Source organism: Micromys minutus, assembly GCF_963924665.1.
Source record: "Micromys minutus genome assembly, chromosome: 9".
Taxonomy (NCBI): Eukaryota; Metazoa; Chordata; class Mammalia; order Rodentia; family Muridae; genus Micromys; species Micromys minutus.
This window is the reverse complement of record NC_137978.1, coordinates 58,350,506-58,377,205: the sequence shown is the minus strand read 5'-3', so window position 1 is coordinate 58,377,205 and position 26,700 is coordinate 58,350,506. Positions and strand designations below refer to the sequence as shown.

Sequence of the window (26,700 nt, the reverse complement as noted above, 5' to 3'; positions counted from 1 at the left end):
CATTCAAAAAGCTGAAGATAAACTACATGCTGTACCAGTACTAAACTCAGTGACCATATATTAAAATGTAAATAAATAAGCAAAATTAAACTTTTCAAAAACAACAGATCTATATCCACTTAAAATCTTTTGAATTATAAAAAGTCATAAGTAAGCAAAAAGTTTAATGCCATATTAATATTAACGTGACCCAACTATTATGTGTCCAGAAGTTTATATAAACACATGTAGAAAAATTCAATGAAAGACTCAGGAATTCCACAAGAAGTGCATTCATACCCACAAACAGTAGATTGTTGTAAATCTCCACCATCACATCCATGTACAATGTCCTCTGAGCAGAACTGAGACCTTCCCATTCCTCTCGTGTGAAGTCCACAGCCACATCCTTGTAGGTTAAGGGACCCTGTGATGGAAAAACTACCTGTTGGTTACTGTACAAAATTGCTTTTGTATATTTATAAAATGTGCCAAAGAATATTATATACTTTGTAATATCTATTAGGAAAGGAAAATATAGAAAGACAAATAATTTCTCAAAGTTTCATGGACAAGTGTCTAAAGTTATGTATTGCTGTCTTCTATAGATAATCTATAGAATGAATTATTATAATGCTCTCATTTATCAAGGCTCTCACTATTACAAATTTTCTATGGATTTCTGAGACATTACCAGCAAATGTAAATTTGCCACGATAACTATATTTGATTTTTTTTCTTTTTTTCCATACTTTGCATTGTGTAATATCTTTAAAAGTGTGCTATTATGAAATTTATTTGCCTACAACCTCCTGATTCTATACAATGGACTGTTATGCCGAGTTCTTTAAAATTTAACACTCTTAGGTGAACACTTTTTAGCAGCAGGAATAAGCATCACATATGCATAATTTCAGAGAAATGCTACCAACATTCATTATACAGTAAAAGAAACTAACTCCAACAAAATACACTTACTAAATTCATAATTATCGCCTTCTACTTACATCTCTGAGAATGAATGGTATAATCATCTCAAAAGCTGCAATACTTTATAAAATGTAACATGCACGTTTGATTTCTGAATACAGTGATGTACCTGTATGTAGTAGTATGATTTGATATCAAACAGAATCCTAGTGTCACATCACAGATGATCAAGTTTTGATCAGGAAAAAATATGCCATCAATTCTACATTGCCTACCTCACTCATATATGGTTAATACCTCAATCATGGTATCAGATGGGCCTCATATGACTTTATTATATCGTATGTATTTGACATTCTGGGGTCTAGGAAAATGGTAGAACCTTTCCATAAAAAGAAGTAAAATATCAATTGTAGAATTAATAGATGGACCAAATGTTAGAGTTTTTCTTAAAGTAGAAAAAGAGTGCAACGTCAGGACATACATTAAACATTCCAAGTAACATATAAACACATATATGTAGAAAAATTATTTTATTTCAATATATTCACACCCAAGAAGTAAAAAAAAAGTCACTATTAAAGAGAATTAAATTATTTAAGGTTTATAAAAGCTGGCACCAGCAATACATACATACATAAAACAAAAATTTTATAAGTAACATAATCATTCACAAAAGAATTCTTAGATATGTATTTTAAATGAAGGACATATGATTATACATTTCAATGAAGCAAAATCAGTTTTTTTGATTAAATCTCTTATTAATTGTACGATAATTTTGCTATTTCTTCATAAATATAAAATTTATTATTCCTCATGATATTGACATAACTGAAAATTTCAATGTTTTAATTTTAGCTTTATTATCTTTCCTTTTTTATACGAACAGATTTGAGGATAAGATGGTCATGTGAACAAATAAGTATTATACACAATTTTTCTGTTTTTCAAGAATTATACTATTCAGGGTATATAGTATTTTTATTAGAAACTGGAATCAGATATATCAACCTGGGGCAGGGAAAAATTAGTTTAAGACATTTGCTGTGACTTAAATCTCAAGGGTTTGGTGCTCAACTCAGGAAGCTAGGAGCATAATGTACAGTGTACAGAAAAACCTGCAAATGAACACTTACATACTAAATTATAAAACAATATTCTAAAGAATAATAACAACAATGACAAAAACATGAACACAATCCTTTAGTTTTCTTTCCAATGTACAACATTTTAGAAAAAAGGAAAAAGAGCAGATGAATTGCTCTTTCTTCTAAAGACAAGAAGAAAACAAAATGGGAAAGAAAACTTTCCAAGCCAAAAATACCACAAAACAATCTGGTGTAGCCATTCTAATATCAAAGAAAATTGACTTTCAACCAAAACAAATTAAAATAGAAATAAAGAGAGAAATCAAAAACATTTTAGAATTTAATGAAAATGAAAGCAAAACATACCCAAACCTATGGTATGAAATGAAAGCAGTACTAAGAGGAATACTCATAGTTCTGAGTGCCTCCAAAATGAAAGTGGAGAGAGCATACACTAGAACTTGATAGCATGGCTGAAATTTCTAGAACAAAAAGAATTACATATACACAAGAGGAATAGACTGCAGAAAATAATCAAACTCAGAGTAAAAATAAACCAAGTAAAAACCAAAAGAACCATTAAAAAAAAATCAACAAAAATGGAAATTGGTTCTTGGAGAAAATCAACAAGATCCATAAACCCTTAGCCAGACTAACTAGAGGGCACAAAGAGAGTATCCAAAATAACAAAATCAGAAATGAACGGGGAGAAATAACAACAGAAAGTGAGGAAATTCAATAAATCATCAGATTCCACTACAAAAGCTTATATTCAACAAAACTGGAAAATGGAGGAAATGGACAAATTATTAGACAGATTCCAGATACCAACATTAAATCAGGATGGGATAAACCACCTAATCTATGCTACAACAGCAAAAGAAATAGAAACATCCTCCCACACAGAAAAAGGGCAGCACCAGAAGGGTTCAGTGTAGAATTCTATCAGACTTCATAGAAGAATGAATACCAATACTCTCCAAACTATTCCAGAAAATAGAGACAGAGGGAACAATATCTGTCTCAGTTCTTCAAAGCCACAATTACTCTCACTCCCAAGCCACCCAAAGACCCTGAACAAATGAGAACTTCAGACCAATCTCACTCATGAATATTGATGCACAAATACTCCCTAAAATTCTTGCAAACAAAATCCAAGAACACATCAAAACAATCATTCACCATTATCGATTAGGATTCAACCCTGGGATGCATGTATGGTTCAACATACAGAAATACATCAACATAATTCAACATATAAAAATCTCAAGGAAAAAGATCATGATCATCAAATTAGACGCTGTAAAAGCATTTGACAAAATTCAGCATCTTCATTTTAAAAGTCTTGGAAAGAGCAGCAATCTAAGGCTCATACCTAGACATAGTAAAAGCTATATACAGCAAACCAGTAGCCAACATCAAACTAAACAATGAGAAACTTGAAGCAATACCACTACTATCAGTGACCAGACAAGGCTGCCTACTCTTTTGCTACCTAATCAATATAGTACTGAAAGTCCTGGCCAGAGCAATTACACAACAAAAGAAAGTCAAAGAAAGACAAATTGGAAAGGAAGAAATCAAACTATCACTATTTACCGAAGACATGTTAATATACTTATCCTGAGTAAGGTAACCCAGTCAGAAAAGAACAGACATAATAATAATAAAAAAAAAAAAACGCTGATAATTGGATACTAGCCCCAGAAAGCTTTGAATACTCAAGAAACAACTCACAGATCTTATGAAGCTCGAAAAAGAGGAAGGCCTCAGTCATTCTTTGAAAAGAAAAAAGAAAAAGAATGTGTATTCATCATATGTTGTTATGTAACAAATTTTGTAAGTTATACTAATATTTTATAAATTAAATAAATTAATAAAGCTAATGACAAAAAATAAAATTGGCCATCCATAAAGATTTTGAGCATCATTTACAACAGATTCTCTTTGAGACCTGCAGGTCTTCAGTCCTTGAAAGTTGTATGTCCACACAGTAGAAATTCCAGTGAAAATATAATGGTATCTAATATATATATATATATATATATATATATATATATAGAGAGAGAGAGAGAGAGAGAGAGAGAGAGAGAGAGAGAGAGAGAGAGACCTAAACCTTACATTTTCATCATATCACAAGAAAATGAAGATCATAGAAAATAAGCCTTTTAGGAGGCTGCAGAGATGGCTCAGTGGTTAATAGTACTGACTCCTTTTCCAGAGGTCCTGAATTCAAGTAACAGCAACCACAGGAGGGCTCTCAACCATCTTGAATGATATCCGATGCCCTCTTCGGGTGTGTCCCAAGACAGTTACAGAGTACTTACATATAATGAATGAATAAATGAATACTTTTTTAAAAAGCCCATGAGATAACTTTACTAGTTATAGTTAATAAAACTATTGAATGCTTTGAAGACAAAGAGATTTTTTTCAAACAAAAGGGAACAGCACACTGACCTGTTGACTTTTTACAAGACTCACACTCATTCTTTTTGATGTTCTTTTCCCAGATTCAAAGATTGGCAGTCTTCTAAATTTCAAAGCAGGATCTGCGCAGTACAAAGATTAAATTAATAAAGCTTTATTGTGGAGTATGCTAAATTACAAAAAAAACATTAATAAAAGAATATGAGGAAACTTGTCAACACTTCTTCAGATATGAAAGCATGGAATCAAATATTTAGCGTGGTAAGGATTATGAGTATAATCTGTCAGCAGGCACCAGGAATTTAAACAGAGCTCATGATTACCTTCTGTTAAACATAATTATTCAGGGTTATTACTGTGAACTTCTCTCCCTGGACCTAGAGAAAAGACAAATGACTAGTGGCTACCATGAATGATGACTAGAATTGAATGGTGACTCATTGGCCATCAAACGAGAATACATTATCTGACTCTTTGATGAGATTCCACTTCATTCTACCAGGTAGATACAGGGTATCGACTTTCTATGTCTGTCCTGTTGTCTTGGAGTACAATGATTCTATCTGCCAATTATCATGTTATTTGAAAAATAATATATTGTCAAAAGAATTAGTTACAACAATTTTCATCATCATCTAAGGAGGTTTACAGCTTATCGTATTTCTAACTAAAGTCTCCTATCAACATGGCCTTGATTTCTAACTGGCATGCACAGATACAGATGCTTTCACCTTAACCCCTTAACATCCACATGAATGCATTAATATGTAGAATATTACAATTATAGATGTAATGTCTTTAAATGGAATTTACTTTAAGCCAGTTGTACTCCACATTTCTAATGGTGTGGTATACTCTTATTACAGTTCCAGGAACTGGTAAGTTGGCACATCTATATGTTTCAGACCCACACACAGATTGATAACAGGAGTGGTGTATAACTTCCCAAGAATATAAAAAAATATGTTTTATGATGGTCGGCTTTTACAAACCCTGAGGAAGTGTCAACTGACCAAAAAGACATCACAACTCAAGGGTTGAGAACAAAACTTCTAGGCAATGTGAGAACAAAATCAAGAAGAAGAATGGTAGAAAGTCACTTACAGCTGCTAGGTGTAATATTAATACACCAGTATAGATTCCCTCGTTATATCAAATCTGCTAAAATACCATCACTGTTATAATACTTTCCTGAACATGTATATATCTGCATCTTGGTAGTTTTTCCAGGCATATATCAAATTCCAAATCCATACTAAATATGAATATAGTGATATTCTTCTAGCCTCAGTGTTATGGATTTCCTCTCTGGCAATAACTGTTATAAGTTCACATGAAAGAATGCCTGATATGGGTTTCCTGGCATACCAATACATGTACATGCACATATATGCACACACATACATATACATACATAAGTTTATGCATAAATAAAACTTAAGAATTGACTCTAAATGTTTAGAAACTATTACTACAGAAAGTCAAGACCACGGCATCAGCAAATATTCAGCCCTATTTGTTTTTGACTTTGACTTTATAATTTTCTCTCAGCTATTTATTTTGGCATTTATTAGGTAAATGAATGTTCTCTTGTGATGCCCCTGCCTCAGTAGTTTAGATTGACACTGGGAACTAGCAGATGACAAAGTACTTGAGAAAGTCGTATGAAATAATGAGAATTAATGAGGAAAATAAGGATTTTCTGGGAACAGGTGAACAAGGAAACTTTCAATGATATAACACTAGGCGAGGCAATAAGCAAGTGCTGACACCCAGGCCCTCAGTGCTTCTTCTAAGATTCTATGAGGACTAAAGTATCCAACACCGAGTTCCCAAATTTCTTTAGGAAATCTCACAATAATTTTTCACAGAGAACTGAACAGAATACAGAAAAAAGACATTATGTACTCTTATCAAATCTGTATCCAAAAGCAATAACCATAAAAATAATCACAAAGAAAATAATAGCAGTCCAGGTCCACCAGTGCACATTGAAAAGTTTCTCTCTAATGGATGCAAAGAGTGAACTCCACTTGATTTCATACAAGAGATGAATGACTGCTTCAACAAGAACAAACCAAAGGACTCAAGGCAGAAACTACATACAGTCACTAACAGTAGTATCACAACCATGTTAGCATGTCTTCAAAAAGCCTGAAGCAACATATCACAGTGGATCACTAAGACACTTCTAAGGAATGTTTGAAGAGAAAGTCTAACAAAGATAATAACCAAATCCTAAAGTTAACTGTATGAAAATTGAAGAGCGCTGTCATTGTTCTACTGTTTTCAGAAGAGAGACAAGCACGTGCAAAGCCTCCACACTAACTTACCACAGTGCAGAAGGGCTAACATAGAGCAAGTAAGACTTAGAACATATTCTGTGTTCAAATGAGGATACGAGGAAGGCACGTTTTCCCAAACTACAAAAAAACATATTTCTTTAACTCAAGAACTACAAACATCCCAAAGAATACTCCAATCTGATAATGAATTTAATAAGCTCTAGAAAAATACTAGAAAATACCACTGGGTTTTATATATTCCTAAAGAATAATCTGAGAAGTCAGAAAAACGCTCAGTGTCTAAGAGGATCTGAAATATGTTTGTACAAACTTGCTCTGTAGGATGCTGGGTGTAAGGAGTCTTCAATGGTTCTCTCTAGATGCTGACCCCTTGTGCTGAAACATCAAAATGTGTCGCAATGTAAGTTCTGTCTACACCATAGCATGGGGATGCTTTCAGCCTAAGTCAACAAATCATGGGTAATAAAGGGAAACTGCCAATTCAGAGAGTGCTGAGTAAATATCCAGGAGACAGGGAAGGGAAGGCTGTAAAAGATGGAGGAAGTGGAGTTATGGAATCCCACACTGTTACGGTCCAGGCACATGGAATTATGAATATATGAAATCATGGCTGCTCATCCAAATCTGCTTCAGAATATACGTGATTCACAGGATAGGATGAAATCAGGAATAACAATGGATGGAAAAGAGAACGAAGAGGGGGTGAATATCCATGTCCTTTTGGACAGATCATGTGCAAAAGCCATTGGTCTAAAAATGTAAACACTAGGAGATTTAGATAACATAGATTAAATTAAACTCTAGGAGCTTTGGAAAGTCCCTGGCAAAAAAAACAAAAAAACAAACAAAAAAAAAAAAAACAAACAAAAAAAAAACGAGATAATGAAATTATTCTACCATAATCTTTCTCTGTAAATATATTATTATATTATAAATGAAAAAAATAAACATAATACCTAGTTTGTGATAGAAAATTAACTGAAAAAAGAAATTTCTATATAATAAAAATTAGAGAAAATATGCAATACAATTAGTGGATAACAGAGGGTTTTCTAGTTCAAGCTGAGGTCAGGACTACAGGAAAGAAAATAAGAGACTACACTGGGAATCTGGCTAAAATCCAGTGAGGAAGGTCACAGGCCCTGGGAGGAAATCCAATGCTGACATTTGCTTCATGTGTAAATGGTCCTTTTCTCCCCAATAGCCAGATCCTGCTGTACTATGAGATAAAGAAACTTTGTTTCAAGGGGCAACATTCATTTCACAGTCTCAAAAGTAATCAAATATTAACATCAACTGACTTTACTACCTACCATGGGAAATCCGTATCATGACATCTAATACCGCTCTGTGTAATATTTTCCAGAAACATGTATGAAGTAGAATCTGGCACAATCAAGTTCATGTCCTCTTTCTACTGACAGGTGGGCCACATCCATGCCCTGCTCAATCCCTCAAACATTCCTGGATTCTTTGTTAAAGTCTTATTGACCTTTACCATCCAGGGCTATTAGATTTGATTTACAACTATGCCAATTCATTTTACCCTATGAGACCTGAGAGTCAGTAACACAGTAAACACAGAGTCCTTTTCCAAACAACAAGAAGGAGGAGCAAGGAAGACTGCAAGAAAAAATATTGTGACCCACAGAATCCAGACTTGAAACTTCTCTAACAACATGTCTCTGAAAAAAGTTCTTAGTGCACGATCTGAGAATTCCAACACCTGCAAGAAGTCCACATTGCAGAACTAAACAATTCATGAATGTGCATGGGAAGAGTGCTTTTCATGAGCCAAGGAGCCATTTATTCTTATGTAAGTAAGAAATCATTATTATTCAAACGATGCTGTCTCAGTAACATCTTAATTTCTACCTAAAAAAATATCTGGTCCTGATCTCCTCCACTCACAGCAGGCTGGGTTGAACCTTGGAAGGATTCAAAGAAATTCAGGAGGAATGGCTACCCGCGGTGCCTATTAACATATAACTGCAGACACTGCCTGCTAGGCACTTTCTTAACTCCAGGTTCTCTCTTGGCCAGCTTCTCCATCCTCAAGTCCCTAAGACCAAAATACCCACCCCATCCCCAATTTCATGGCCTGGTTAAGTCTGGACCCAACCAGATAACTCCACTTTTACCTCAGACTGAAGTGCCAAAAATTAGTCGCACCACCAGCCCAAGAACAAGGTATCTACTTGCAATGCTGCAGGTTGCATGTCTTAGAAAAATAATAAAACTCCATTAGAAACTACAATGGGCTATACTGTAGCCAGCAGCATGTGACCAGAGTAAATCTCTGGGTCAGTATATATTTAATACACCTTGCCAACATACTGGAATTGGTTTTAATCTGGCGACACCCAGGGACAACAGAATCTGCCATATATTTGTACCACATTTTTCACTCATACCTAAAGTGTAATATTAATAACTAAGCCTATGAAGACACATTTCCAAACGCTGTATTTACAACAAAGGCTGCATATACCTCAGTGTAAAATTAATAGTGTAAAATTAATGGACACTATAACTATATTGAATTAATGTTAATATTACAGCCATATGATGGTACTTTATAACGAATACTTTCAATCAAACCTGCAGTGGTCTCTCATATGATTCATATACAAAGCTCTCTTCGGAATCCTATTCAGTCCCCTGGAGAAATGGAAATGAAATGGCAAACAGAGAAACAGGAGAGTTAAGAAAGCATGAATTAATTTGAACACAAGGAGCTTTGTTAAAGCTTTTAGAAAGAGAACCCTGGTGCACAAACAACAGGTATGACCAAGAATCTATGAGGTTATTTTAGGAAAATATTCTTGCAACCACATAAAATTAATGAAAACATCGCCATAAACACAATTCACAAGACCTCAAACTTCCCGACAACGCTATGACATTAACAACAGAACTGTGAGAGTGGCAGCAGGAAATGCGCCCCTGCCCCACAGCCCTGCTCTGCTCCTGCCCCTTTCCCAGCCCAGCAGCGACTCTGACCTGGCGGGTGACAGGACCAACTGCTGAATGTCCTAGGAGGCCAGCACAGCAACTAGAGCTTCAGGAAGTTTTTGGGTACCACAGACACTGAAAACTGGTCTCCCACCATGACTTCCTGACCACGAGACTGCACAGAGGCGTGGAGAAACAGGGAATGGTGGAACTTCCTGTCACTTAGGTCTCTTCCTCCAAAGATCTCCTTTTGGACCCGCCCATTATTCAACAGCTTCCCGTTACGTATTCTTCAAAGCCCACCTACTTCCGGACATTCCGATTAATTAGATTTCCAAATCTTCATAGCTATTTTTTGTTGGCTTGAATTTTTGCTTGATTGTTCCCTTGTTTGTTTCTTTGTTATTGTTTTGTTTTTTCTTAAACTCATCTGATCAGGCAGATGTGCCCCTCCCCTCCCCATGAAGAACCACTCCTCCAACTCTGTTGCTGGCTGCCTTCCACACAACTGCAGCTGTCAGGATGCTCAGGACCTACTCTGCACAGCTTCCACACAAGATGCTGCCAGTCTAGACCAGAACTGGATGTAATAGGAATCTGTGTCTGGGTTCTGAAGCCTTCAGATACAAGAGAAGCTGCCTAACTTCTCACATTCTGAATCTAGAAGGCTGGGTAAAGATACATAAAAGACAGCAATCCCTCTGATTTCTGATGCTCAGAACAAACACCCAAAACAAATTGAAAGTAAGATAGAAGGTCCTTGATTGAAACCAAAAATCATACGCATTTCATAAGAAGAGCAATTTACATGATATACGAGATAAAGAATTAAAACCCAGACTCAGGACCAATGAGACCAAAGCTTTTTCTTTTTTCTCTCTCTCTTTTTTTTTTTTTTTTTTTTTTTATCTTTTTCTGGTAATGATTGTTTATTACAATTTTGAGTCATATAAACTTTCAGTCGAGCAGAAATTTTCTTCACTTAAAAACAAGATTCTTATTCCGGGTTACATTCTGTTTTACATGTACTTTTTGCTCATTGTAACTAGTAAGACTTAATGCAGAGTATCAAACCTTAAAAAAAAAAAAAAAAAAAAAAAAAAAAAAAAAAAAAAAAAAGAAAAAAAAAAGCCAAGCACTGACACAATTATATTTGTATACATTTATGCAAAAATGTTTAAAAAATTTTTTATCTTTGTTCTTTAAAATAAAGTTTTTTAAAAAAAGAAAAAAAAAACAAGATTCTTATTTGGCTTAAATATAGCATTGGAAAATATTGTTTGGTGAAAAATGGTAAGAATGATTTAGTGCTTCATTGGTCTTCGCGTTTAAAACTGACAGATGAGTGGGAACCTAGTAGGAATGTCTGCTTCAAACCATTTCATACAAAAACAACTCCCACTCTGCTCCCCACACCAGCAACCTCAGGCTGGGCTCCAGCTTGGAGTCTTCTTGCCTCAGTGTCAAATGCTGAGATAATACGTCTGCACCATCGCACTTGGTTCTGTTGAACATATCAGATGCATCATCAGGAACATTTGTTACCTGACTTACCCTTGAGTGGGAGCTGTTGAGCCTCTGCTTGTAATACATCTTGGCTCTTGACAGACTTAGGTGCACTGCATCAATCCATGAGTCACTTATTTATGAGTTCATTTGTTTCCCAACTCCTGGTGAGGCTGTGTCGAGTTGGCTGTGCATCCAGGGTCAGTGAGATCTGTGCTTGGTCTAAATGGGAGTCTATCTTGAGCTGGGAGTGTGTAAGATTAAAGGCATACCATTTTCCCTCAGAGGACCAGAAGTAACTGGCATGTTCCCACTAGGAGGTTCCACTACTGCCTTAGGACCCTTCCTCATGTCTTTCTGCCAGCTGCTTTATAATTTGATTTTTATGTAACAGGTACAGAGGGGCTTGGTGTCCTCTTAGACCTGAAAAGGCAGGCTGAACAGTGTCTGACCTGTCTCAGAGGAAGGCAGAAAAAATAGGGAACAGTACTATTTTGGAGGAGGGAGTTGAAATCGTTTAGTAGTTAAAGACATCTATGAGCAAAAAATACCACCTTCTGATAAAAAAAAATGATGCATAATTATGTAATGTTTCTTTCCACCTTACAGGGTACCTTGCACCAGATGTGGATTGTCAAACAGGAATATGAATAAGGAGGGAAACAGTGTGTAGAAAGAAAATGCCCTTGAGGGCTCCACCCTGCCTGCTGTCACCTCCCATCTGTAGCTTTAGTACACCCAGGAAAAGTACACCAACTTTTGTAGAATGTTTATACATGTTTGCATATTTCAATTTCCACTTAAAATTTTAAGGCTTAAACTGGCTCTATAGATGAAATGAGTTTGTGCTTTCCTTGAAATGGACTTATTCTTATTACAGGCATTTTATAATTTTATACGAATGTCTATTGTCTTCAAATATTTTGCTTTCAGTAAGTACTTTCCAGCTCTCCGGTGGGTTGGTGGAATTACTCTTTATTGACTAGTAAAAGTTACTGCCTATGCTTTTTACGTTAGGCCTACAAAACAAAATAAATCACTACTGTCCTGGAAGGGTTTGTGTTTGTCTGTTGTGACTTGCCGAAGTCAGTCCTGCTTTTCCAGTTACAAATTGCTTTTCCAGGGAAAGCAATCACCATTTTACTACCAGTATCCACAGTCTGTCACCTGCACCACACCAGCTAGTGCCTGGCATCTGCACCAGAGGAGGGCATTGTTTCCCCATGACCTGGAGTTACAGATGGTTATGAACTTCTGTATTTGTGCTGGTTTCTCTGGAAGAGCAACAAGTACTCTTAAACACTGAGCCTTCCCTTCAGCACCCTCCCCCTCCCCCACCCCCACTTTAACACTACTGGTGAGAACAGAGCATTTCCAAGCTGACTTTGCTGTTAGCATTGCTCTAGCAACCAGCATTACATCATTACATTTATAACAAGATATCTGGTGACATCAAGTTGCTTAGATGTCAGGACCTGCTCATTGCGAACTGAACCTGAACTCTGCGTGGTTTTTGTAGAAGGACCACTATTTGTGAAGCTAATGAAGAAGCCCTGTTATCTAGAACAACTGATGTCACTTGAAAAGAACATTTCTTTATAAGCTTCTTAACAGATATTCACATTAGAACACAGGCTTTAAGAACAATGGAACTGGACTTCTGGGCCTCATCTTAGACAGTACTTGAGTTCCGGTCTTGAGAGAGATGTAGGAATTTTTCCTGGAGAATTTTTTCTTTCTTTTCCTGTAAATTTCTCTTTCTTGCTTCAGTGTGGGCATGTTTCTCAATTCTCAGTCTGACAAAGTGATCCACGTAAGGCATTGCAAAGAACTACCTCCTGCTGTATCTCTTATTTAGGTACCAGGGTATAGGCCATGGCTTCAATTTATGCCAGATGACTCTTCCAAATATGTCCCTTCTCCAAGCACCAGGAATTTGTTTTTCTTGATCAGTCTGAAGAAGTCTTAAAGCATCTTCCCTCTCATGGACAACTTTATCTAAGGCATCCATGGAGTCAACAACATTTTCTAACTGCTCTGGACTTGGCATTGGCAATCTCTGTCGCTTGGCCTCCTGCTCTAGAGTTAGAAGCATGTTTCTTTCCTTCAGAAGGACACACCAAAGCTTATGTAAGTCTTTGTTACTTTTGTTCCTCTGCTGCTGGCTGGTCCATGATGCTGCAGATATGATTTTTTCTTCTCCCCAGTTCTTTGGGTCATCAAAACATTCTTCTAGTCCTTTCCTCAGCATGGGGGTTTGAAATAGTTTACATTGGAGAACGGATGTAACATGTGGTGTGTTCTTATGCAGCAAACTAAGAGAAGGCCCAGAGTGAGCAGGGGCCTTGGGATTTACTAGGGAACAAGCAGCCTTCAGGAATGCTGAGGCTTTTCTACAAATACCCACTAGACTGGTCGCAGTCATGTTTCTAAAGTAGACCCACTGGGCCTGGGACCAAAGTTTTTAAACCATGGAAATGAACTCAAAGAGGACAAAACCAAAATTATTTGCAGGCAACAAAAATTATCAAATGCCTGAAGAAAATGAGGGCAAGTTAGGATATAAAAATTGAGTTTAATAGGTGGTTAGAAACAAAAAAAAAACTGAAAAGAAAATGCAGTAAGGCAAATAATAATGATTCATAGAGAAGCTGTGGGAGACATTATAAAACTTGAAGAAAAGGTACAGGAGCTACATGCCTCAGTCATAGAAAATGAATTAAAATGATGGTAGGTTAAGGTACAATATTATTTACTACGGGAACGGTTAGGTAAAAAAGAGAGAGGGAGAAAGATATATATATATATATATATATATATATATGTATGTATGCATAAAGAGAGAGGGGGAAGGGAGAGAAACTGTCTAGATTCTTCTCAAAAAGAAAGAAAACTAGAAAGAGAACTACAATCCACACTGCACTGTTTGGCCATTTGCTCATACTTTGTTTCCTGATTGTTCCCGATAATTCTCCTTGTACACACGTGCACATCTGCATAGGCTGGGGAAAGGAGACTCAAATATTACCCAAGTCTCTTTAGAGATTAAAGCTAGGAAATCAACTCTTTTCCTGATCATAATGAGACCTGGGATTCTCAGGAGACTTCTGAGGTTCAAACCTGATGTGATGATTGTGACAGGTTAAAATGGATTCCAGCTCAGCATGGAGGTGAGAGCTCAGAAACACAAGCCATGACCTGGGGGTCTGTCCTTAAATCACAGGAATCTGAGCCCATGGTCTCTGTTCAGATGGCAGGGCTACTTGTTATCATTGTGGTGAGTTTTGTTCTTTCCCACATTAGATGGATGCATAAATAAATAAATAAATAAATAAATAAATAAATAAATAAATAAATAAATAAATAAATAAATAAATGTCACCGAGTCTGCATATGCGAATAGATCAAACATAATGGTGATTAGTAATTCAATTGAAATTACTTAAAGAAAGAAATCCAAGTCATTTTCTCAGATACATTTATTTCTTTCTTTATTGGTTATTTTCTTTATTTACATTACAAATGTTATCCCCCTTTCCAAATTCCCCTCGACAAGCCCCCCTGAGTAGTACTATATGGTGTAAATGTACCACATTTTCTGTACTCGTTCTTCTATTGAGGGATATCTAGGTTGTTTCCAGTTTCCGGCTGTTATAAATGATGCCGCTATGAACATAGTGGAGCATGTATCCTTGTTATATGTTGGATCATCTTTTGGATATATGCTCAGGAGTGGTAAAGCTGGGTTCTTAGGTAGAACTATTGTAAATTTTCTGAGGAATCACCATACTGATTTGTAGACTGTCCTGAAACTGTATTTTAATGTTAATTCCACTTCCCCAAGAAGGGCTGCCTAGTCACATGACTCAAAATGGACCTTCCCATTTTAATTAGTAAAATAAAGGATACCCAGTGACTGGGCAGGGAAAGGGAGGTGCAAAGGGCTGAGGGGTCAGAGGAAGTCAGAGGATGAAGGGTGAAAGATGTGGCAAGATTGAGGTTCCCACGGACCAGCTAGACCCAGATGATATTTATTGGCATTAAATAGTTATAAACTTTAAGGATTTTATAGGTTTAATATTTCATATAGAAGGGCAGTTAGTATATTTGTCTATTTGATGCAATCTTGTGTAGAGGGTTTGTGGATTGAGAATTGAATATATAAACCTGTATGATAAGCTATGGAGCTATAGAGTTATATTTATGTGGGCTTTGGAGTTAGAGAAACACCCCGGGGCAAAGGCAGAGAACAGGTGGTGGAAAACAGCCAGGGAAGGGAGTTTCCAGGACAAGTTGGATTGGTGGCTGCTCAGAGAGGGTGCCAGAGGTGCGCACAGCTCTGTATCAGGATCAGGCCTGAGGAGTGAGACCTCAGGGCCGATAAAGAAGAGATAAACCGGTATTTTATTTTTTTAATATTTACTGCAACAGGTGTCACAGCAAAGTGTTTAGCAAGAATAGACTAAAAGGTTTATAGCTATCAGCCTAAGAGTTAGTTAAAAGGTGTTTATTTTCTGAGTAAGAGGGGGCAAAATGCCACTTTGAGTTACGTGGTGTCTCAGCACGGGAACCTTAAAGAGACAGGCTTTCTGACAAGCTGTAGTGTCTTGTGGCACAAAAGCAGGTGACCCAGGTACACACAGAGATAAAGAAAAAGAGAGAGAAAGATATAGAAAAAATTAGTCACTGACTCCAAGAGAGAGTGGTGATTTTTGCAGGTTAAGGTTTCTCATTGGCAGATGGATATTAAGTTAGGTATTAATAATGAAGCTCTGATTCTCCAGACTGAGAGAGAAGACAGTCCGAAATACTTTGGCCTAAGGTCCTAGATTTACAGAATTGTTTAGTAAATGCATTAAAAGTTGGTTCAGAATTGGAAAAGGTGTTTACTTTCTGAGGAGGGGGCAAGCACCATTTTGAGTTACGTGGTGTCTCGGCGCGGGGAAACTTCAAGAAACAGCCTTTGCTGACAAGCTGTAGAGTCCTGTGGCAAAAAAGCAGATGACCCAGGTATACACAGAGATAGAGAAAAAAAGAAAGAAAAAATGAAAGAGAGAGATAGAAAAAGGAGAGGGAAAGATAGAGAAAGAGAGATGGAGAGAGATAAAAAGACAGATACAAAGAGAGAAAAACAGATTAGTAACTATTTGATACATTAAAAAATTATTTTCAAACATTAAAAAGGTTATTTGTTTGTTTTAAGATGGTATAAATGATTAAGATACAAATCAAGTTTGTTTTTCTAGTTAGAAGAATAGAGTATAGAATTTACCTGAATCACATGAGAATTTTCACCAGCGGTTCAGAACTAAGATGTGTCTCTACACCAGAAGAGTGAATACAGACAGATATTAAGGTCGGTATTAATAATGAAGATCTGATTTTCCAGACTGAGAGAGAAGACATATCAAAATACTTTGGGCTAAGGTCCTAGATTTATAGAACTCTTTAGTAAATGTATAAAATATTGGTTCAAAATTAGATGAAGAAAATTAGTCACTGACTCAATGAGAGAGAGAGAGAGAGAGAGAGAGAGAGAGAGAGAGAGAGAGAGAGAGAGAGAGAGAGAGAGAGAGAGTTGTGATTTTTGCAGGTTAAAGTTTCTCATTGATAGAGACCTGTGTCACAGAGAATATATACAGAAATATATTAGGGAACTATTATTAATTAAAGATCTGATACTCCAGATTGAGAGCTAGACAGATGAAAATAAAGTCTTGGTTTACACATTGCTTACTTATTGATTTGTAAGTGATAGTAGTTGTTTTGTGAATTATCTCATTAAGGCCACGTGGCTCATCAGATGCAGGCTAGCGTGACGTTATAATAATTATCTTAATTGTTTACATTGTTTCAAAATAGATATGATAAGATAACTAGATGGTAAGAGAAAAGAATAAGAACCCAAGAAATGGAAACCAAGGCAACCTGACATCATTAGAACCCAGTTCTTCCACCACTGCAAATAGCAAATATCCCAACTCACCAAAAAACAAGATTTACACTTAAAATCATACTTCATGATGATGATGGAGATCTTCAAGAAGCACATGAATATCTCCCTTAAACAATTTCCAGAGAACTAGGAGATATCACTCAAAGAACTACAGAAAAACGCAACCAAACAGGTGGAAGAATTGAAAATGGAGATAGAAGCATTAAAGAAATCACAAAAAAAGAGATAAACCTGGATATAGAAGACCTAAGAAAAAAATCAGGAGTTATAGAAGTGAGCATCACCAACAGACTACAAGAGACGGAAGAGAGGATCTCAGGGGCGGAAAACAACATAGAAAACATAGACAAAACAGTCAGAGAAACTGCAAAAACTGAAAAGCTCCTGACACAAAACGTCCAGGAGATCCAGGACACAATGAGAAGACCAAAGATCATACGTGTAGAAGAGAGCTAAAATTTCCAACTGAAAGGCCCATTAAATGTCTTCAACAAATTATAGAGAAGTAATTTCCTAACTTTAAAAAAAAGAGATAACCAAGAACATGCAAGAAGCCTACAGAACCTCAAATAGACTGGAACAGAAAAGAAATTCTTCCCAACCAATAATAGTCAAAACAACAAATGCTCAAAACAAAGAAAGAATACTAAAAGCAGTAGGAGAAAAAGGACAGGTAAGATATAAAGACAGACTGATCGAAATTACACCAGACTTTTATTAAATAGAGACTAAGAAAGCTAGAAGATCATGCATTGACATTATACAGACCTTAAGGGAAAACAAGTTCCAGCCCAGGTTACCATAACCAGCAAAACTCCAAGTCAGCATATATGGAGAAACCAAGATAATTCAGGACAAAAACAAATTTACACAATACCTGTCAGCAAACCCAATTTTAAAAAGGATAATAGATATAAAATGCCACCATAAAGAAACTTTATCCTAGAAAAATCAAGAAACTAAAACTCTTGTAATAAACCCAAAGAAGAAAAGAACACAAATATAACTCTACATCTAACAACAAAAATATCAGGGAACAACAATCATTCTTCCTTAATATCCCTTAACATCAATGGACTCAATTCTACAATAAAAAGACATAGACTATCAGATTGGATATATAAACAGGATACAGCATTTGGGTGCATTTAGGAAACTCATCTCAGCAACAAATCAGGCACTACCTCAGAGTAAAAGGTTGGGAAAAAATTTTCCAAGCAAAGAATCACAAGAAACAAGCTGGAATAGTCACCCAAATATTGAATAAAATAAAATTTCAACCAAAAGTCATCAAAAAAGACAAGAAAAAACACTACTTACTCATCAAAGGAAAAATCAATCAAGATGAACTCTCAATACTGAACATCTTCCTTATTTTAGTTAACACAAATCAACATCTGTAATACAGTGTCTCTAACTTTTTTTTTGTGTGTGTCTAACTTTTGTGATATTAAATACTGACATACAATTTAAACTTTTATAATGTGGAAAGACTAACCCTGGAGATGAATGAATGCTTTCTGAGTTTTACGACCAGTGGAAGTACATGTTTGCCTACACTCTGAAGCAACGCCCAAGGCAGTGTCAATACTGGCCCACGGGGTTGTCACTCACCCATTGAAAATCATTACTAATAAGTTTATGCTACAGCTTTGCAGAATATGTTCACAAAATCAGAGTACGGTTTATGCACGACATTTCCTGAGAAGATGCTCTTGGTATCCCAAATGCAAACTGAAAACAACTAAGTCAATCTTGTTGAGTCAGTCATCTTTATTTACAGGACAATGGGGAAGAAGCTGTTTACCACAGTAAAAGGGACTCATAAACAGTTGTTTTCCTAAAATAGGAAACCAGCATATAAAAAGAAATATTACTTTTGGATTCTCCAATGAGACTTAATATATGGAGATACATTTATAGTATAAAGAAAATGAAGTCTGGGAGGTTCGGTGAGTCAAATATACTTTTTAAAGTATAATTTGTCTCAATTTGATCATTTGAATTCAATATAATAATGTCAGTTTTATTAGATAAGTTGAGCTCTGTTTTCCCTTTGAAATTGGTAACTTCTGTTGTTATAAAAGTGATACACAAAACTATATTCTTCTGGCTTCCCATTTGTCTTCATCTTTGAATATTTGAGGGTGAAGAATAAAAGTTTAGTGACAACTTTCGTCTATCACATTTTAAGTTTCTCCCAGAACTAATAACTGACATTCACTAAGATTTGAACATTGCATGAAGGTATTGACAAGTTTTTTTCAATAATCATACAAATTCTCTATTGTGAAGCCTTAAGTGTTGCAAAAAATACACCCTGACTGAAACATGTGCCACATTTTTCCCAGCAGAAATACTTCAGAAACAAAATATTTTTAAATGTTTTCTCTGACCTGAAATGAAGTCATGGGTATTTTTGCATACATTATATCTTTTAAGATTGTAGCCTGTATTTATTCTGTTATATTCTAAGAGATAGGCCAAAAGAAAAGAATTCACACCTTCAATACACTTAAAAGTAGTCTCTCCTGTAAATAGTCTCTAATGAATTTTAAAAAGATATTTGTTAGGAAAAATTGTTTCATTCACTTAATTTATAATGTTTCTCTACTGTATGTAATCTGTCAGACTGACATTGTAAGGTAACTCATTTGCCATGTACATAAGGTTTACCTATCTCAGACGAACTTTGTGGGTAAAGGATTTGTCATGTTCACTAGATTTCTATGGATTCTCTCAGGTAAATTCTCTGATGATGCTGCAAAGCATATTTACACTTTCAGCATTTGTCACATTCACTACATCTGTAAGGCTTCTCTCCTGTATGAATTTTCTGATGATTCCGAAGATGGGATTGTCTGCCAAAGCATTTGTCACATTCATTGCATTTGTAAGGTTTCTCTCCAGTATGAATTCTCTGATGAATTCTCAGAGAACTTTTATCAGCAAAACATTTGTCACATTCACTGCATTTGTAAGGTTTCTCTCCTGTATGAATTCTCTGATGAATACTAAGATGGGATTGTTGGCCAAAGGATTTATCACATTCACTGCATTTGTAAGGTTTCTCTCCTGAATGAATTCTCTGATGAATACTAAGATGGGATTGTTGGCCAAAGCATTTGTCACACTCACTGCATTTGTAAGGTTTCACTCCCGTATGAATTCTCTGATGAATTCTTAGACAGCTTTTGTCAGCAAAACATTTGTCACATTCACTACATTTGTAAGGTTTCTCACCTGTATGGATTCTCTGGTGAATACTAAGATAGGACTGTTGGCTAAAGCATTTGTCACATTCACTACATTTGTAAGGTTTCTCACCTGTATGAATTCTCTGATGAATACTAAGATTGAATTTTTTTGTAAAGCATTTGTCACATTCATTGCATTTGTAAGGTTTTCCTCCTGTATGAGTACTTTGATGAATACTAAAATGGAATTGTTGGTCACAGCATTTGTCACATTCACTGCATTTGGAAGACTTATGTCCTTTATGAATTTTCTGATGCAAATCAAGATTCCATTTTTCGGAAGAACATATCTCACATTCACAACATTTGTAGAATTTCTTGCCAGTATTGTTTTCTTTCAGCCTCAGTTTATGATTAGAGAGAACATCCTTATCAAATTCTGTATTTTTGTGTTCTTTGTTCTCTATGTGGATTCCTGAATTTACACTAGTGATAGTGCGTTCATTTGAAATCTTTATACAGTCTTTATAATTGCAAACATCTCTAGTTTTCCCAGTTTTATGTCTTTTCAGGTTTGAGGATTGAAGGGAGGCATCTTGGTGATTAGTTTTACAAGGTGTTCTTTGGGTGGATTCAAGAGTCATTTTCCTAATTTCATCCCATTTAGAAAACTGTTTTTGGACACTCACATGGTCATGGAATTTATCCAAGACCTTCCCATGCTTTCCAGACATGAGATGATTTTCTGAAAGAAAAAAAAAGTACAATTAAGGATGACAAGGATTACTATACTCGGGAGAAAAAAAATATTCAATAATGGATGTCTGCTGAAGTTTCAGGCAAAGTAGACATTCTAAAGATTTATGCTCTCAAAAGCAGTTTTTCTTTTTTCATAATTATTACTTGGATCCTCAGAAGAACCTTAATTCTCAACCCCATCAACTGAAAGGAATAATAATACACTTTATAATAGTATCTTAGAAACTGTACCTTGCACAAATTAGGAAAAATAAGTGTTCTATCACTATTGAATATACATAAATTAGATCTCTGAATACCATACCTCCATTTTTTATTACACTCTGATTCAGAGTGGCACAGTATAGGTATGGTCAGCTAGAAATTCATGATCATAAATGAATCATGTACATATGCTTGCTTCAGCATCCAAAAAGCTGAAGATAAAGAACATGCTGTATCAGTACTAAACTCAGAGACCACATATCAAAATTTAAATAAATAAAAAAAATTAACATTCCCAAAACCAATAGATCTGTATCCACTTGAAACATTTTGTATTATTCAAAATTATAAATAAGTAAAGAATTTAATGTAATAGTCAAATTAACGTACCCCAACTATTATGTGTCCAGAAATATAATTCTTTGTTCTAGACATTATTTTTTTACAACTTGGATTTTAACATTTAAAGCTACATAAGAGGTATGGAAAGTTCTTGGAGAATATACCACTGGCTACTCTTCCAAAGAAAGCAGAGAAATGTAAAGGAAAAAGCATGAAAAATTTATCATTCTAACCTGAACATCCCTTAAGCTAGTGGTTGGCAGACATTTCAGAGAGTTTACATAAACACAGTGTAGGAAAACTTAAAGATTCAGCAATTCCACAAGAAGTGCATTCTTACCCACAAACAATAGATTGTTGTAATTCTCCAACATCTCATCCATGTACAGTGTCCTCTGAGCAGAACTGAGACATTGCCATTCCTCTAGTGTGAAGTCCACAGCCACATCCTTGAAGGTTAAGAGACCCTGTAATGAAAAACTACCTATTGGTTACTGTAAAAAACTGCTTTCCAACATTAATCAAAAGTGCCAAGAAATAGGAGATATTTTGTGATACAAATTAGAAAAGGAAAATGCTGAAAACCAAATAATTCTTCCAAGTTTCATAGATATGTGTCTGAAGTTATATATTGCTGTTCTTCTATAGACAATCTATAGAATGACTTACTATAATTCCCTAATTTTTCAAGGATCTCACCATCATGAATTTTCTGTGGTTTTCTGAGATGTTACCAGTAAATGAAAGATTTGCCACCATCACTACATTTTATTCTTTTCTCTCTTTTTTTGCATGCTTTGGATTGAATAATATCTTTCAAAGTGTTCTATTATGAAATTTATTTGCCTACAACCTCATGGTTCTACACAATGGATTTTTCTACCACGTCCTTTAAAACCCAATACTCTTGGGTGAACACTATTAGCAGGAGGAATAAACAGCACATATGCATAATTTCAGACAAAGGCTACCAACATTCATTATACAGCAAAAGACACTAACTCTAACAAAATACACTTACTAAAATAGTCCTAGATTGCCTTGGATTTACATCTCTGAGAATGAATGGTATAATCATCTCAAAAGCTGCAATCTTTTACAGACTATAACATGCACATTTGATTTCTGAATACAGTAATGTACCTGTATGTAGCTGTATGATTTGATATTAAACAGACTCCTTATGTCACATCACAGATGGTCAAGTTATGACCAGGAAAAATATGCAATCAATTCTACAAGATCTAACTCAAATGTGAACAATACCTCAATCCTGTGACTAGCTGGGCCTCATATGACTGTATTTTAACATATGTATTTGATATTATAAGGTCTAGGTAAAATGTTAGAAACTTTCCATAAGAAACAAGTAGAATAATAATTGGAGAATTAATGAATGGACCAAATGTTAGAGTTTTTTCTTTAAACAGAAATGGTGTGCAATGTCAGGACATACATTCAAAGTGACATGTAGAACAACATTCTTAGAAAAATTATGTTATTTGAGTGTATTCACAACCAAGAAGTAAACAAAAACAATCACTATTACAGAGAATTACATTATTTAAGGTTCTATAAATGCTGGCTTAAGCAATACATAAAATAAATTTTCATAAATCACATATGATTTTTCACAAAAGAATCCATAAATGTGTATATTTGAAAAAAGGCCATAGTTTCATTCAGAATCTGTAGATTGTCCTTAACCTGTTAGTATTTTAATGTTCATTCCACTTCCCCAAGAAGGTCTGCCCAGTCATGAGGTTCCAACTGAACCTTCCCCTTTTAATTAGTAAAATAAAGGAAAGCCAGTGACTGGGCAGGGTCAGGGGGTGGAGAGAAGGGAGGTCTAAAAGGTCAAAGGACAAGAGAGGTCACACATCGGGAGGCAGAAGAAGTAAGACTACAGAGGGGAAAGATCATGGCAACATGGAGCTTCCAAGGACCTGCTAGACCCAGGTGATATTTATTGGTGTTAAAAAGCTATGAACATTGAGAATTTTATAGGTCTAGCATCTTATATGAAGGGCAGTTTGTATCTTTGTCTATTTGATGTAATCCTTTTGTGTAGGTTTATGGATTGAGAGTTGAATATATAAACCTGTATGAAAAGCTATCTGGCTGTAAAGTTGTGATTGTGCAGGATTTTGGGGAACAGAAATACCCCTAGGACAGAGGCAGAGAACAGGAGGTAGGAAACTGCCAAGGGAAGGGAGTTGTAGGAACAAGTTGGCCGAGTTGGTGGCTCGGACCGGGTGCCAAGGAGCTTGTAGCTCCAAACTAAAACCAGGCTTGAGGAGTGAGAACTCAGGGTCAGTAAAAAGATAAACTTTTTTATTTAATATTTACTGCAACAGCCCCCAGAAAGAAGTTTACAGGATTTTTGATTATTAGCTTGCTTGTTCCTTGAAGCAGAAATGAAGTTATCTTTTTGCCTGTACTTAAAGTGGTTTAAAAGACAACTGAATAAAAAAAGACTTTGCTCAGCCTCAGAAGTGGCTGGAGTCATGTTATAGTTTTGTATAATTGTCTTTGTTTTCTTTCAGTCATCCTCCTGCCTTGGGAAACCTGTTGTTTAACCCAGCTGGTCTTGGTCAAGTGATACCCAAAGTGAAGCCTCCAGTACGCAGGATACACTCACTGAAGGGCAGTGCGGGAAAGGAAGCATGCTCAGAGGAAAGTTTGGGCCAGCTGTGAATAAATCTGTAAAAGAGTAGAAGGTATAGCTCAAATGTCTTTTGTGTATGTGTTTATAGATATGCTAAAAATCTAGAGGAGCAAAGATAATTCTCATAGGTGATTTAAGTCTTTGTACAGAGATTAGAGGTAGTCGAACTGGACAAGAGAGAGAGAATGAGTTTCAGAAAAACAGTCCTCTCCTTTGACTGAGATGATTTGGTGAAAGAGAAGGAAAATGAACGGAAACTGTTGCAGAGCTCTCCTAGGGGCAGGAGAGGTCGGGATACATCCCGACTCTCTGATTCCAACTGGAGAAATGTTTAGTTTGGTTCTGAGTCCCTTAGGAAGGATATCAGGTTCCCCTTGGCACATCTAGTTCTCTTCTCACTCTTGTGTATTGTTTGTCTATTGGAGCGTCAATCTGTCCTGTGTCAGTTTGTGTCTGTGTTTTCATGTCAATGCTTATGTGTTGATTTGTGTTTCATGGTCAAAAGAAAAAAATGGTTAAAACGTTGTTTGTTCACACCTTGATTGAGTTTTAAATCATGTCAAAAACAGGAACAAATAAAAGGTAAAAATAAAAAGTTTCAATTGGCATTTGGAGACCTGCACCAGAAATCAATAGTCTAGCTCAGCTGGAGACCTTCAAGGAGCTGATTGTCTGCACAAGCAACTCTTAAAGGTGCCTGCAGCTTCTCAGCTTAGAAATGTTCTGCTCTTTCTTCCAGAAAAACCTAGGACTTAGTTTGTTGAGCTCAGCACGTGACAAGGTGCTCCATTCTTGAAATCATAGCTAGGAAAAGTAAGAATTTTGTCTGGTTCAATATATAAACTGTGCGTTCACTTCATGTTTGTTTTTGACTGGTCTTAAATGTAGAAATATGCTCTACATGTCTTGGTTGTACATTATTGGCTTATAAGCAAGAGGATACGATTAAAAATTTGTAATACCAGTAACAAAAAGTTAATTTAAAACTACTAACTTGGTTGGAGCCATTCTAGACAATAAGACATGGCATGAGCAAACTAAGGAACCAATTATACATAATTAAACTATTGAATGGTATGAATGAAAAAGGGATTTTTCAAAGAAAAGTGAACAGCACACTGACCTGTAGAGTTTTCCCCAGAGACACACTCATTCTTTTTGTTGTTCTTCTCCCAGATTTGAATATTGGAAGTCTTCTAAATTTCACAACAAGGTTTCAACACTACAAAGATTAAATTAATGAAAATTTATTATAGACTGTGCTAAACCACATAAAAGGACATTAAAACCAAATATGAGAAAACTTGTCAACATTTCTACTGAATTGAGAGCAGGGAGTGACATGTTCAGTGTGGTAAGGAAAATGAGTATATTCTGAGGTCTCTTTCTAACATCAGCAGGCACCAGGAAGAAACACAGAGCACATGATTACCTGCTATAAAACATAGTCATTCAGGGATAATCCTGAACACCTAACTGGGTCTAGTGTCCAGAATAACTAGTGGCTACCAAGAATAATGCCTAGAATTAAATGATGATTCCTTGGCCATCACAGTATAATACATTAGCTGATCCTTTGATGAAATTCCACTTCATTCTACCAGGAAGATACAGTATATCAATTTTCCATGTGTGTCCTGTTGCCTTGGAGGACAAAGATTCTATCTGCCAATTATCATGTTATTTGCAAGATAATATGTTGTCACCAGATTTAGTTACTGCCATTTTCATTATCATCTAAGAAGACTTTTGATAGTTCATGAGATAAAACTTTTATTTCCAACTTACTTCTCCTATCAATATGGCCTTGATTTCTAACTCCTAAGCACAGATTCAGATGCATTGACTTGACCCTTTGATGAGATTCCACATCATTCTACCAGGGAGATAGATACAGTTTACCTACTTTCTAAGTGTCTCCTGTTGTCTTGGAGTACAAAGATTCTAAAATAATCAGTTGTCAAAAGATTTAGTTACAGCAATTTTCATCATCATCTAAGAAGGCTTGCAGCTGTTAATAAGATAAATATTTTATTTCTAACTTATGTCTCCTATCAATATGGCCTTGATTTCTAACTCCCATGCACAGATACGGATGCAGTGACTTGACCCCTTAACATCCACACAAATGCATTAATATGCAGAATATTTCAATTATAACTTGAATGTCTTTAAATGGAATTTTCTTATACTAAAACTTTAAGCCAGTTGTTCTTCACATTTCTAATGGGGTGGTAAACTCTTATTACAGTTCCAGGAACTGGTAAGTTGTCACATCTACATGTTTCAGACCCACATGCAGATTGATAACAGGAGTGGTGTGTAACTTCCCAAGAATATAAGAAATATGTGTTGTATGATGGTCGGCCTTTTACAA

The 26,700-nt window shown here is 35.7% G+C and overlaps 2 pseudogenes across 2 annotated transcripts in view; both read right to left on the bottom strand.

Moving 5' to 3' along the window:
- The window catches only part of LOC308424371 (small ribosomal subunit protein eS4-like), a 345,312-nt pseudogene that overhangs the window by 208,892 nt on the left and 109,720 nt on the right, over positions 1–26,700 (bottom strand). The window lies entirely within an intron of this gene.
- Positions 12,870–13,622, bottom strand: LOC308424615 (large ribosomal subunit protein uL29m-like; annotated as a pseudogene). Its single transcript has one exon. The product of its transcript is annotated as a large ribosomal subunit protein uL29m-like (transcript).